The sequence below is a fragment of the Balaenoptera ricei genome, chromosome X (genome assembly GCF_028023285.1).
Source record: "Balaenoptera ricei isolate mBalRic1 chromosome X, mBalRic1.hap2, whole genome shotgun sequence".
In the NCBI taxonomy this organism is placed as follows: domain Eukaryota; kingdom Metazoa; phylum Chordata; class Mammalia; order Artiodactyla; family Balaenopteridae; genus Balaenoptera; species Balaenoptera ricei.
The window spans coordinates 34461590-34477629 of record NC_082660.1 but is presented as its reverse complement, the minus strand read 5'-3'; the positions used below and the strand labels follow the sequence as shown (position 1 = coordinate 34477629).

At 39.6% G+C, this 16040-nt stretch overlaps 1 protein-coding gene across 1 annotated transcript in view; it reads right to left on the bottom strand.

Moving 5' to 3' along the window:
• The window catches only part of PRRG1 (proline rich and Gla domain 1), a 142898-nt gene extending 129299 nt beyond the window's left edge, over positions 1–13599 (bottom strand). The window contains exon 1 of the mRNA XM_059911288.1: positions 13504–13599. The gene's annotated coding sequence lies outside the window, so the exon portion shown is untranslated. The remainder of the gene's footprint in view (positions 1–13503) is intronic.
• Positions 13600–16040: the final 2441 nt, after the last annotated feature.

The window sequence follows — 16040 nt, the reverse complement described above, 5'->3', positions numbered from 1 at the left end:
TATAACAATGTTTTCTTGATAAATCCTAGGGAAAATATGAGTGAGATACTGAAGTATGATAAAATTACACAGGAAAGTAAATATACTCTTGCCAAAATCATTATTCTGGTCCCATGAGTAATACTAACACAGAGGAAAAAACTAGGACTATATTCCATTAACTTTTTTTCTGCAGTGACAGCAAATTTTAAACTAGGCATGTGTTTCTAACTTTGCCAGCTTTCTCCCTGAAGCAAACGTGTCAGAGAGGATTACTGTGGCAAGTTAGTCATATGGACTTTTTTTTGTTGTTTACAAAATGGTAATGCATAACATTAGAAACCAAACCACAAAGAACAGGCTCTCTAGAGCCAGACTGGAGCACATACACAGAACATACAGTGCTTTGAGTAACAAGGTTTTGTCACTCAAAAAGGAGGAGTTTGGTTACCTAGGATTCCAGGAAATAACACATATCTTCTAAGACACAAAGGAGGGAAAAAACAGAATGCAAGGAACTTATTCCAAGGCAGGAATATAAAATAGAATACATTTTCCTAAAGAAATCCTAGATTCTAAATTCTGAGGCACTGAAAAAAACGTACCTAAGAAGCTCAAATTGTTATTTAAATTCTGGCCCATTTAACTGCCAAGACTTTCAAGAAGATAATGAATGCTATCAAAAATTCATCATAAGTATGTGAATGAGCTTGAAAAGAAGTATACTAGCTATTTCCATACAATAATAGAGAAAGCAAAGCAACCACTGAGCATTTTTAAGAGCTCTGATTATCTCTGCCTTGTGGAACTTTATTCGACTCTCACTTCATTATGCTCAATAACATTCTTGAGAAATATTTATGTTTCTGCTTTACAAAGGGTAAAGCATACCCCTTTCACAGCAAAGGTGTTCAATAAATGCTAAATAAAAGTTTGACATACGTTGTATAAAGCCATTTCTTTAAGAGACTCTAAAAGTCAACTTGCACTGACATTATTATTTCAAGGTTTTCAGGATAACCCAATCACTTTGCCATTGTAGGAAAGGTATTGCAATACCAAGAGGCTGTCTTCTAAACCCTGTGAAAAGGGAGAAAAATCAAAACAAAACCAGAGTCAGATATGGCAGGAATGTTGGAATTATCAGACCAGGAATTTTAAAATACTAAGAATAACATGCTATAGGCTTTAATGGAAAAAGTAAACAACATGCAAGAAAAGATGGATAATGTAAGCAGAGAGATGGACATTCTAAGAAAGTATCAAAAAGAAATGCTACCAATCAAAAATGCTGTAACTGAAATAAAGAATGCCTTTGATGGGCTCATTAGTAGAATGGACACAGCTGAGTAAAGAATCTCTAAGCTTGAAAATATGACAATAAAAACTTACCAAAACTGAAAAGAATATCCAAGAACTCTGAGACAACTACAAAAGATGTAACATATGTGTAATGAGAATACCAGAAAGAGGAAACAGAGAAAAGAACAGAAGCAATATCTGAAGCAATAGTGAGTGAGAATTTCCCCAATAAGTGTCAGATACCAAACCACAGATCCAGGAAGCTCAGAGAACACCAAGCAGGATAAATGCTTAAAAACAAAACAAAACAAAGAAACAGGGCTTCCCTGGTGGCACAGTGGTTAAGAATCCGCCTGCCAATGCAGGGTACATGGGTTCGAGCCCTGGTCCAGGAAGATCCCACATGCTGCGGAGCAACTAAGCCCGTGCGTCACAGCTACTGAGCCTGCGCTCTAGAGCCTGCGAGCCACAACTACTGAGCCCGCGTGCCTACAGCCCATGCTCCGCAACAAGAGGAGCCACTGCAATGAGAAGCCCACGCACAGCAACGAAGAGTAGCCCCCACTTGCTGCAACTAGAGAAAGCCCATGTGCAGCAACAAAGACCCAACGCAGCCAAAAAATAAACAAATTAATTAATTTAAAAAACCAAAAACAAAAAGTTAAAAAAAAACAAAAAGAAACAAAAAAAAGCTATGTCTAGGCATGTTATATTCAAATTGCAGAAAACCAAAGACAAAAAAATCTGGAAAAAAGCTGAAGGGGGAGAAAAAAAACTTACCTATAGAGGAACAAAGGTAAGTTGATCCTTGAACAACCTGGGTTTGAACTGCCCGGGCTCACTTATATGCAGATATTTTTCAATAGTAAATACTGAAGTACTACACAGCCCATGGTTGGTTGATTTTGCAGATGCAGAGGATGCAGATGCAGAGGGATGACTGTAAGTTATACTCACTTGGATTAATCCCCACATTGTGCAAGGCTTAACTGTACATCTGACTTTCCCTCAGAAACCAAGCAAGCAAGAAGGGAGTGAAGAGACGTATTTACAGTGTTGCGATTTAAAAAATCCACCAATTCAGAATTTTGTACTCTGAGAAATTATCTTTCAAAAGGGAAGGAGAAATAAAGACTTTCTCAGACAAACAAAAACTGAGGAAACTTTTAGGCAGTAGATCTGCCTGACAAGATATGTTAAAAGAAGTTCTTCAGAGAGAAGGAAAATAATATGTCAGAAATAAGGATCTACATAAAGAAAGGAAGAGCATCAAAAAATGAATAACTAAACGTAATATAAAAACTTTGATTTTTCTTATTCTTAAATGATCTAAAAGATAACAATTTGTTAAAATAATAGCAACAATGTATTCAATTATGAATGCTTATATATGTAATATGCTTTTGTATAAGTGAAATGAATGATAACAATCATACAAGGAATAGGAGGGAGGAATTTGGAATATTTTTTTATTATTCAGTACTTGTATTACCCACGAAGTGATACAGTATTATTTGAAAGTGGAATTGGATTAGTTGGAAATGTATATTTAGCAAATGCTAGGGCAACCATTAAAAGTTTTTTAAAAAAGCATAACTGATACACTAATGAGAGAAAATGGAATCATATAAAGTACTCAAAACCACAAAAAGGCAGAAAAAGTATGAAAGACAAAAACAGGAACAAAGAACAAGGGCAACAAATAGAAAACAGTAACAAATATGGTAGTTATTAATCCAACTATATCAATAATCCCTTTAAAATGTCAAAGATCTAAATACACCAATGAAAAGACAGATTGTCAAAGAGGATGAAAAAAACAAAACCCAAATATATGTTGTCTACAACAGGGGTCCCCAACTCCCAGGCCGCAGACCGGAACCAGTCTGTGGCCTGTTAGGAACCAGGCCGCACAGCAGGAGGTGAGTGGTGGGCAAGTGAGCGAAGCTGCATCTGCCGCTCCCCGTCACTCGCATTACCACCTGAACCGTCATCCTCCTCCCACCCCTGTCCGTGGAAAAATTGTCTTCCACGAAACCGGTCCCTGATACCAAAAAGGTTGGGGACCGCTGGTCTACAAGAAACTCATTTTATTATTTTTTTTAACTTTTTACTTTATATTGGAGTATAGCTGATTAACAATGTTGTGATAGTCTGAGGTGCACAGCAAAGCAACTCAGCCATACATATGCATGTATCCATTCTCCCCCAAACTCCCCTCCCATCCAGGCTGCCACATAACATTGAGCAGAGTTCCCTGTGCTATACAGAAGGTCCTTGTTGATTATCTACTTTAAAGATAGCAGTGTGTACCTGTCAATCCCAAACTCCCTAACTAACCCTTCCCCCCACTCTTCCCCCCGGGGAACCATATGTTCTTTCTCTAAGTCTGTGAGTCTGTTTCTGTTTTGTAAATAAGTTCATTTGTATCATTTCTTTTTAGATTCCACATATATGTGGTATCATACGATGTTTCTCTTTCTCTGTCTGACTTACTTCACTCAGTATGACAATCTCTAGGTCCATCCACGTTGCTGCAAATATTCAGAAACGCATTTTAAATATAAAGACACATATAGATGAAAAGTAAAGACAGAGAAAGATACACCATGCTATTAATTAATCAAAAGAAAGGAGAAGCAGCTGCATCAATTTCAGACAGAGCTACTTCAGGGCAAGGAAAGTTGTCAGAGCTAAGAGGATAATACCATAACATAATGATAAAGGGGTCGATCCTCCAAGAAGACGTAACAATCCTCAATGTGCATGCACATAACAACAAAGTGTTAAAATATATTTGGCAAAACCTGACAGAACTGCAAGGAAAAGTAGATGAATCCCCTATTATAGTTGCAGACTTTAACACTCCTCTAACAGAAATGGACAGACCCAGCAGGCAGAAATTCAGTAAGTACATAGTCAAACCCTACAGCACCATCAATCAATTGGATATAATTGGTATCTAAAGACTACTTCATCCAACAACAGCAGAATTCACAATTTTCTCTAGCTTGATGGAATATGCACCAAAATAAACCACATTCTGGAACATAAAACACAACCTTAACAAATTTAAAAGAATAGAAATCATACAATGTCTGCTCTCAGACCACAATGGAATTACACTAGAAATCAGTTAACAGTAAGATAACTGCAAAATCCCAAAATATATGCTGATTAAACAACTCACTTCTAAACACCACATGGGTCAATGAAGAACTCTCAAAATAAATTTTAAAATATTTTGAACTAAATGAAAATGAAAATGCAACTTACCAGACACTATGGAATGCAGTGAAAGCGGTGCTTAGAGGGAAATTTATAGCATTGAATGCATATATTAAAAAAGAAGATCTAAAATTAACAATCTAAGGTTCCACCTTAGGAAGCCAGAAAAGAGCAAATTAAATTCAAAGTAAGCAAAAGAAGAGAAATAATAAAAATTAGAGCAGATAACAAGAAATCAACAGAGAAAGTAAAACCTAAACCTGATTCTTTGAAAAGATCTTTAAAATTGGTAAACTTCTAGCCAAGCTAAGAAAAAAAAAGACGAATTACAATATGAGAAATGAAATAAAAGACATCACAACAGATCGCATGGAGACATTAAAAGGTTAGTAAAAGATTATTATGAACAAATCCATGCCCACAAATTTTATAAGCTAGATTAAACAAACCACTTCTCTGAAAGAGTCAATCTGCCAAAACTTACACAAGAATAGACAGTATGAAGAGGCCTATATATATTAAAGAAATTAAATCAAAAATTAATAATCTTCCAAAACAGAAAGCAACAGGCCCAGATGGGCTCACTTGAGAATTCTATCAAACCCCTAAGGAGAAATTATACCAATTTTCTACAGTCTCTTCCAGAAGATAGAAACCAAACCAAGGGAATACTTCCTAACTCATGAAGCCAGAATTACCCTAATACCAAAACCAAAGACATTACAGGAAAAGAAAACTACAGACTAGTATCTCTCATGAACATACATGCAAAAATCCTCAAGAAAAGATTAGCAAATCAAATGCAACAATGTATAAAAAAGATTACACACCATAACCAAGAGAGATTTATCCCATGTATGCAAGGCTGTTTCAACATTTGAAAATCAATTAATGTAATCCATCACATCAATAGGCTAAAGAAGAAAAATAACATGATCTTATCAGTAGATGCAGAAAAAGGACTTGACAAAATCCAACACCTATTCATGATTAAGAACTCTCAGAAAATTAAGAATAGAGGGGAACTTCCTCAATGTGTTAAGGATATCTACAAACAACCTACAGCTAACATCATACTTAATAAGGAGGAACTCAAAGCTTTCCAACTAAGATAAGGAAGAAAGAAATAATGTCCCCTTTCACCACTCCTTTCCAAGTTATACAGACTGGTAAGTAAGAAATCAAATGTTCACAGATGGCATTATCATCAATGTAGAAAATCCAAAAGAATCAACAACAGCAACAACAAAAAACCTCCTGGAACTAATAAGCAATGACAGAAATGTTACAAGATACAACATTAATATGCAAAAGTTAATCAATTTCCTATATACCAGCAATAAATAAGTGGAATTTGAAATTAAAAATATATTACCATTTACATTAGCACTCCCCCCCTAAAATGAATTACTTAGGTGTAAATCTAAAAAATTTGTACAAAATCTATATGAGGAAAATTCCTCATAACTGTGACAAAAGATATCAAAGAACTAAATAAATGGAGAATTATTCCATGTTCATGGACAGAAAGACTCAATAGTGTCAAGATGTCAGTTTTTCCCAAGTTGATCAATAGATTCAACACAATCTCCGTCAAAATCTAGCAAGTTATTTTGTGGATATCAACAAACTTATTCCAAAATTTATATGGAGAGGCAAAAGACCTAAAAGAGTCAACTCAATACTGAAGGAGAAGAACAAAGTCAGAAGACTGACTCGACCCCATTTACAGAATTACAATAAAGGTACAGTAATCAAGAGAGTGTGGTATTGAGAAAGAACACAAATAGATCAATGAAATAAAACAGAGAGTCCAGAAAAAAGACCCAAATAAATATAGTCAACTGATTGTTAACAAAGGAGCAAAGGCAACATAACGGGGCAAAGATAGTCTTTTCACCAAATGGTGCTATAACAACTGAACATCCACCTACAAAGAAAAAAAATGAATCTAGACACAGAGTTTACACCCTTCACAAAATTTAACTCAAAATGGATCAAAGACCAAATGTAAAATACAAAACTATAAAACTCCTGGAAGATAACATAGGAGAAAACCTAATTGGCCTTGGATATGGCAATGACTTTTAGATACAACACTAAAGGCATGATCTGTGGAAGAAATAAATTGATAAGCTGGATTTCATTAAAATTAAAAACTTCTGCTCTGTGAAAGACAATGTTAAAAGGATGAGAAGACAAGCCACAGTCTGAGAGGAAATACTTGCAAAATAGACATCTGATAAAGGAGTGTTATCCAAAGTATACCAAAAAACTCTTAAAACTCAATAAGAAAATTAACAACCTGATTTAAAAAATGGGCAAGAGATCTGAACAGACACCTCAAGAAAGAAAATATACAGATAGCAAGTAAGCATATGAAAAGATGTTTAATATCCTATATCATTGGTGAATTCCAAATTAAAGCAATGAGATATTACTACACACCTATTTGAATGACCAAAATCCAAAACACTGACAAAACCAAATGCTAGTGAAGATGTGGAGCAACAGGAATTCTCATCCACTGTAGGTGGAGATGCAGAATGGTACAGCCTCTTTGGAATACAAACTGGCAGTTTCTTACAAAGTTAAACATACTCTTATCATATGATCCAGCAATTGTGTCCACAAAAAAACCTACACATAGATGTTTACAGCAGCTTTATTCACAATTGCCAAAACATGGAAGCAACCAAGATGTCCTTCAGTAAGTTAACAGATAAATAAATTGTGATATATCCAGAAAAATTGAATATTATTCAGCACTGAAAAGAAATGAGCTACCAAGCCATGAAAAGACATGGATGAAAAGTAACGCATATTGCTACATGAAAGAAGCCAATGTAAAAAGTTCACACACTGTGGAATTCCAACGATATGACATTCTAGAAAAGGTAAATCTATGGAAACAGTAAGACGACCAGGGTTGCCAGGGATCAATAGGCAGAGCACAGAGGATTTTTAGGGCAGCAAAACTATTCTGTATGATGTTACAATGGTAGATGCATGTCATTGAACATTTATCCAAACCCACACAATGTACAACACCAAGAGTGAACTCTAACGTAAACTATGGACTTTAGGGGATAATGATGTGTCAGGCAGGTTCACTGCTTATAACAAAGGTACCACTATGTTGCAGGATGTTCATAGTGGAAGAGTTCGTGTGTGTTTGGGGGTATATGGGAACTCTGTATTTTCTGCTCAATTTTGCTGTGACCCTAAAATGCTCTAAAAAACAGTTCACTAATGTTTTTAAAGCAAAGGAGTAACCCCTTCTCTTTCCTTGTAATGATTTGCTCCATTCCCAGAGCTTCCTGTTCACCCATGCCACTCTCCTGAATTCCACCTGGATATCAAACAGTCATCTCAGACTCCGCGTGCCTAGTACTGAATTCTTAGTCTTCCTTCTCTCAAATTTTCTTCTCCAACAATCTTCTATATCTCACTAAATGGCTACTCCATCCTTCTAGTTGTTCAGATCAAAATCCTTGGCATCATCCCTGACTCTCATGCTTCGTCACACTCCCCTTCCAATTCCACTTCCAATAAGTGAGCAGGAAATCTGATCACTTATCATACCTCCAGCATTATAGTGTCTTGGTCCGAGCCACCACAACCTCTCCTCGAATTGGTCTCTTCTGTTCTTGCTCCCCTTACAATCTATTCTCCACAAAGCACTTAGATTGATCCTTGCAAAAAAGAAATCAGATCACATCATTTCACTCTTCAAACGCTTCATGGCTTTCCTTCTCACTCAGTAACCTTACAGTGTCCTCTCACAATGAGCTGAATAGCCCTACATGCTCTTCCCACCCTCCAACACACCTTCTTACTTATCTGACCCTGTTTCTTATTATTCATCCCCACTCATTCATGCTGCTCTAACCACAAGGACTGTTTTGTGATTCCTAGCAAAAAGGTCTCAAAAAGGTACCACCTCAGGACCTCTATACTTGCTGTTCTCTGTGCCCAGAAAAGCTCTTCCTCCAAATAAATGGTTTTCTCATCTCTTACAAGTCTTTGCTGACAGCAAAGTCTTCCCTGATCACCACCCTCCAACAGACTCTATTCACCTATTGGTGAATACCTATAGATGTTCCACTATTCACTTTCCCTACTTTGTATTTCTCCAAAGAATGCAACACTTTATAACTTTACATACATACACACATATACATATGCATGTATGTATATACACACACACACACACACAGAGCGCACATGCACACTTATATTTTACTTATTTATTTTGTTTATTATCTTCCTCCCTCAAATAGGATGTGAGCTCCTTGAGGACAGAAATTTCCAATAAAATACAAATATTTTATTCACTGCTGTATCCTTAGTTCTTAGAACAATGCCTGGCAATTGAGAGGCACACAAACATTTGTTGAATAATAATCATATAAATACTTATGATATGTCATCTTATGGCAAGGGCTGGGGCAACAGCATTACAGCACAGCATGTCTAGACTTAATTTCAAAAAATTCTTCTAAATGAGAAAAGTCGTGAAAAAACACAACTGTGTAACCATTAGAGGTAGCTGGAGTAGCTGAACTGACTAGTTTATTGACCAGCACTACTAACCTTGAAAAATCCACAGAGTTCATGGACTATTTAAGTTCCACTGAACAGTAGTGTGCAAACAACCTCCCTTAAGGAGTGTTCCTTCAACTTCTCCCCTCTCTACCTTTAGATTTATTTTTCTTCACTCATTCTTTTCCCCTCTATTCTCTTGGTGCCCAATTCTATTCCCTCCTGCCCTCTGGATCCAGTTCTCTATTTCATCAATTATATTCCCTTAGCATTACACCTTCAAACACTCAAGCAGGCTTTCTACCTCTTTTTACGAATTCCTATTTTCTTGATCCCTTAAAATTCTCAAACTCCAGTTTTTTTCTTCCCTTCTCACTTCATCAACAATTTACCAAAAACTTGGTTTATTTTCACTGCTTCTACTTCCTGACCATCATTGTTCAAAGAAGTGGTTCTTAACCAGGGTGTACATAAAAATCTCCTGGAATTTTTTCATGCCCAGGTTCCATACTCTGAAATTCTGACTTGATGAGTTTGCATGGGGGGGAAGGGCACTAAACGTAAGTATGCTGGTGAAAACAACTCCCTAACAGAGTCTAATGCACATCCCAGATTAAGAACCATTACCTCAAATACCTGACATATGTTTTTTCTGGTCGTAATAATGATAATATTCCACCAACTGAGGAGTATAATTAAATCAACCCTCTGTATCTGACACACATGGAAGACAAACAAAAAGGCTCCTGGTCACCAAATCCAACTGTGTTCTCTTAGTTTTATCCTTTCCAAACTTTACAAGATATTTGATACCACCAGCTTTAAGAACGCTCCTCTCTTCGATAACTTTCTGGTCTTTTTTTTTTTTTTTTTGGTCTCCTTTCCTCCCTGCCAATTTGTCTTAATCCATCTAGATCAGTGCCTCTCAATGTGATCCAAGGGTCAGCAGCATCACTATCATTTGCAAACTTGTAAGGAATGAAAACTCCTCAGGCCCCATCCCAGACATCAGAAACTCTAGGGATGGGGCCCAGAAATCTACGCATTCTTGTGATTATTATGCATGTTGATGTTTGGGAACCACTGTGCTAAGCCACCTGTTTTGGAAATATGGGAGGAATCTACAATCACAGGACTGAAGCTCGAACAGAGTAGATGTCAATATATCCATATTTTGAAGTTAACTGCTAGTGAAATTATAGTACTTGTCATAAGAAATGGCAATTAGAAATAACGATAGCTACCATTATTAGGGCAATTAGTATGTGCTAGATATTATGATAAGCTGTTAATACACTTGATCTCACTTATCAGGTGTTATAATTATCATTTTTACAGATGAGGAAACTGACACTTAGAGAAAGATTTTTAACATCTTGCCTCCAAATTTCACGCCCTTGACCACCATATTATTGTCTCCTGCAAAGAGTGGGAAAGGAGTCTGGGACAGAATCCTAAGAAGAAGACTCAGTGGAAGTGACTGAGGTTGACTGGTCAAAGAATGAGAGGAAAAACCAGAAATAAGGGAGGAAGTCTAGGTGAGGAAAGTTTTAAGTAGGAAGCCTTAATCACAGTAGTTGGGAATTTTTTTTTTTTTTCAGTGAATCTACAGACCACAGAGGATGTAGAACTTTTTTAGAAAATGTTTTATGGCGGCTACTCATTCTCTCTGATTCCCAAGTTTTACTGACAAAAACCAGACACTAACTTGGAGTGTTTTGGGAGGAACAGTGGTTAATATTACATATATTTTAAAAAAGTGACATGAAGAAAAAGAGCTTTTACATATAGGTGGAGAGGGGATAAATTAAGTGAGGGAAGAAACCTTACAAGTTTACTAAGAGCCAGAATAGGTTTTCTGCTTTGCAGGCACAGAAGCCTGGAGTAACCAAGTAGTCAATCCTGACTCATTTTTAAAACTAAAGTATCAATTTTCTTCACTTATAAATTGAGTAAACATTTGCTCTCGGTATTCTCTCCAATGGGTAAATCCATCTAGCAGATGAAAGCTAGGTGTAGGGGTGATGAGCTTGAGTGGTAAGGAGCAAGAGAAAGATAATCCCTGTTATGAGCCAGAGGTGACTAGAAGGCCAGTGATGCTGGTGGAGTTAAGAGAACTGGCCGGCAGAAATAGGACAAGCCTATTGAGGGCACTCTAAAGTGAAGAGACTCATTAGCCAAATACTCAAATCACCTTACAGTTTAGGAGGCGTATAATGTAATTGACTAGTCTCTCTAATTGGTCTAATAGGTTACAGCTTCTTTAGTTACATTAGCTTTCCTAAGATACCATCTGGCCAGCTTAATCCACTTACAAATTTCCTAAATTCCAGCAGCACCCTATTTGTGTCTTTCTACAAATGATTAATCTTCGTTTCATGTTGACTTTTCACTTGTTTCAGTGTCAGAAGTTGACCTTTTAAAAGAATTGGCGTTTTTCTGATGTCTATTTTGTCTATATCCGCAAAGCTTTTGCACCTCTTTTAGAAGGATAATCCACAGACTAATACATGGGAACATATTTCCATACTTGTTTCTTATCCATATTCCAAATAATGTTGTTCAAATACTAAATATAATTTCAGCATTCTGAATTTCTTCCATTACCCCATGAACTTTATGTGATACGAATTACTATCTTTCCAACAGCACTTATTAACATCTAACTGTATTCATTAGGCACTTAGTACCTACCCAGCAGCCCTAGGTACTGGGATAACACAGAAGACTGAAGTTCCAGTAGCAAGAGAGAAATAAGGCCAGTAGTATCAGTTTAGCAGAAAGGGGGGGGTGACTAATTCATTCTGATGGATCTGGCAATTTTTCCAAGTGGTGAATTGGGCTGAGTCTGAAGGGATGAATAGGAGTTCATTAGCCACTGGAAAAGGGAAGTATCCCTAACACCTTCCTCCCCAAATCTGGTACTGTTAGTGGCATTTAACTTAAAATAACAGTAAAAGAAAGAATAAAATGACAATAACACAAGAAGAAATCATGCTCACTTCATGATTTGGGGGTTGGAAGGGGGACTGAGCCTTTAAACACACTTCAGATCTGAAAGTAAATGTTTATAAAACAGGATTCACAATCGAGGGAAAGGGGTGGAGGAGGAAGAAGTTCAGTTTGTTTTATTGTATTAAGTTAAACAAATGAGTAAAAATATCAACATCTATGCTTGGGAACACATACTACTTTCCATAAAGATCCTAAGCTTGAAAATGAAAGCCTCAGAACCTTATCTAAAATTACAATATTTGCCCCAGTGTTTTATATCCCCAATATCATTTTTAAGGGTTCTAAAGTGAATCTGAAGAACTTAGCAGCATCTACACTCACTCACTAACACACACACACACACAATAATCCACTCTTGATTGAAACAATCAACCACACCCTAACCAACTTCCACTTACTCTGACTTTCACACCTCCACATCCTTCAAAGTTTGGCTTAATTTATACTATGACTATCTCAAAGCATTAATTTAGCTCTAAGTTTTGACACTCCACCTCTTCATCCTTCCGTTCAATTATTTCCTCTTAAATTCCATTAGTTTCGCCATTCTCCTTAAGGGACACTTAGAAAATACATCAACAGCACAATTACAAAACCAATGGCTGCAGCCAGTCTGAACACACACACTAATTTCCACTCATATCCCTCTCGAGGCTGTTTCTACCACTGATCAAAATCAGCGGACCAGGAAGGAGGAAAAAGCTGAGCCAGGAGGGTTGTTCCCTTCCTTCCACTCCCCCCAAGCCTGCCCCCCCCGCTCCCCCTTCCCCCAGGGCCGCATCGCGACCTCGTGCGCCCCCCCTCCACCGACCCGCCCCCGCTGTTACCAGCCACTGCCTAGAAAACAGTCATAGCCTTTGTTAAAACGTCCACGAGCACAATGTACCAGAAGACGGACACATTCCCGGGGGCGGGGTGAAGAAAGTCACACGAATGCCACGCCCTCCTTGGCACAAGCTTGGGGCGACAGCCCACCGCCTCCAAATCCTCTCCCCCCGCGATGCGGAATGTTCCTGGCAACTCTGCACTCCGAGACGGCAGCGCGGGGGAAGGGACAGGCCCGGGACGCCCGCCGCTCAGGGGCACCAAGCGGGGGTACTGAACTTGAAGCTGGGACACCCTCCAGCGCCCTTGGCGAGGCTCCCGGTTCTGCCAAGCCTGAGTCCGGACTTCCAGCCTCTGGAGCCCTTTCCTTCAATTTCTCCTCACACATACCCTCTCCCGCTCCCGCCACCACGCACTCAGCTCCCCACGCGGCCGGGGCCGGACACTGTCCGGCAGCGCGGCCAGCCCCGCTGCCGCACGTCTGGTAGGTTTCTCCTTATGGGGCCGACGTCTCCCCGGGCCGCCACCCGCACACGCTCCGAACCCTCCCCGGACGCCCGCCCAAACCACATTCCCCGGCTGCGAGCCCCGCGCCGCCACCGCACTCACCGCGCGCCCCGCGCCACTACTCTGCGCTCTGCCGGCCGCCAACCGCGCCTGCGCCTTCCCACCGCCGCCGAGCCCAGGAGGAGCCAGGAGCCAGGAGCCGACGGGAAGGGCGGTGGGAAGCGGCGGGGGCGGGGCCCGGGCGGAGTTAGGAAGGAGAGGGGAGGGGCCAGGCAGGGTGGGAAACAGAGGGGCGGGGCATCCGCCGCCTAGGTTCGGAAGACTTAGCGCTCAGGGCACCGAGTTAGAGCTTTCCACTCTTGAGATCTGTTATAAATAACACTGGCAAGAGAAGTCGTCGAGGCCCCTGGGTGCACCCCACGCACATTCACACTCCAGAAACCCCAGCTTGGCGCGGGGCCAAACTAGCCAGCCCCCTGCGTCAGCACGCCTCTCCCTGGACCCACCCTAGATCCTCGCGAGCCTTTCACCCTCTTACATGCCTACCTCCCCACACACTATTCCGCCCACTGGCCTCTCTCCTCATCGCGCGCTGTCCTCAGCCCATGGTAAGCGGCATGGAAATTTCTCATCCACAAACCGCCTGTGCAGGGCACCCTAGTTAACATGTCTCTGCTGTGTGAGCCCAGAACGTGGTTGGTGACTTTCCAACCGTTGCCCACTGTTACAGTTCAGCCCTTTCCCTGAGAACAAACTCTTCTGCTGTTCTGGCCTTTTGCTGACAACATCTGCTTTTTCTTAAAAAAAAAAAAAAAAAAAAAAAAAAAGTCTTGAACAAACCTACCCGAATATCTTGGGGAGAAGAACACATGTTGTCAAATAAGACCCATTATTGACCCTGCTTTTTAGGGAGCTACCTCAGAATTTGAGCCTTCTTAAAAGCCCCTCTGAGAAACAGAATATTCAGCCTGTGTTGTCCTGTGAATTTTGCTCTATTGGTTTCAGGTTTTCTGGCAGTTAGCATTTTAAGAAGCCTAACTTGATTATTATTCCATGCTGCATGCGTGCTTAGTTTTAAGTTCTGTACTTTTCTGTTTAAAATCTGGTAAGCTGTGGTATCTCACATGCCTTCAGATCAGCTATTAAAATAAACACACCTGAGTGAATCCAAAGTGAATTGGCCTGTGGGCCTGAAGTGATTTATTCCAAATTACTTTTCCTTTCTTCTTTTTACTTTAGTTATGATGGAACTAAGAAACATTTGGCTTATTAAGAATAATAGAATTGCCACAGGGCCACACCAATAGTCCTTCCCAGCAAGTATTTTGACCGAAAAGGGAAAGGAACATTTTTGGGGAGAGACTGGTCATTGCCCTTAGAGATCTGAATATCCTGAAATTCTTCCCATTAACCTTTGTGATTCTTCCGTTTCTGTATTTTACAAATCAGACTTTCTGAACTCATTTCTGTTTTGCCTTTGTCAAATAAGCATAGGGGGACTGCAGTAAGAACAGACTGCAAGAGGGTATGTATACTGGTAAATGTAGACACAGACTCTGTAGGCTGAATAAATCTGTAAGTGCCTGAAGTAGGACCTTGTCCTAGTTACTTCACTGGTAAAATGTTTTACATACAGAAGGTGCTAAGAGAAAAAAACAACAATAACACTGTGTTAATAAAGACAATTTTTGCATCTTTAATAGATGCAGATATATGTTTGTTCACTTTCATTTGATTATGGATTTATTTTCTTGTTTTATGTCTGAATTTGTCTGAATATTTTGATTGAAGTGACGAAAACTAAAATGAAGTAGCTTAGGCAAAAAGAGAAAGTTATTGTGTAACCCAAGTTGCGAAAGGGTAAGTCTATGACTGGCCTTAAGAATAAATGGAACCAGTAACTGAATGCTTCAAATTCCAGATTAGGCTCTCAACCCTGCCTCTCTTGGAAGGGGTCACTCTTCAGAACCTCCAAGTCATGTTCTGTACACTTGGAACCATGGCTTCGGACAAATTGTGGGCTCACATCTACCAAGCTGTCAGCAGACAGAAAGTACCTCTCTTCCCGAAGTTTCAATTTTTAGAACACCAGATAAAGAGCATGATTGGGTGAGGCTGAGTCATATAACCATTCTTGGAGAGAAAGCGCAGGTAGGACATAAGAATGGTACCCCCCAGTAGAACCTCAGAGTTGGAGGAAAAAAATGAAGAGAAAATTTCTAAATGAAAACAAAAGGTAGAAGGAGATGCTGTCTTCAGAAGAGAAGTGCTAGAGAGACCAAAAAAAAAAAAGTTCAATATTCACCATGGAACAACTGTATTTAAGGAATACAGCCTTGGAATTATCTTTGATCTCTCTCTCTTTTATTCAAGTGGTAACCAGTCTTCTCAATAATGTCTCTGTATTGGTTTTCTATGGCTGCTGTTAAAAAAATCACCACAGGGGCTTCCCTGGTGGCGCAGTGGTTGAGAGTCTGCCTGCAAATGCAGGGGACACGAGTTCGAGCCCTGGTCTGGCAAGATCCCACATGCCGCGGAGCAACTAGGCCCGTGAGCCACAACTACTGAGCCTGCGCGTCTGGAGCCTGTGCTCCGCAACGGGAGAGGCCGCAATAGTGAGAGGTCCGCGCACCGCGATG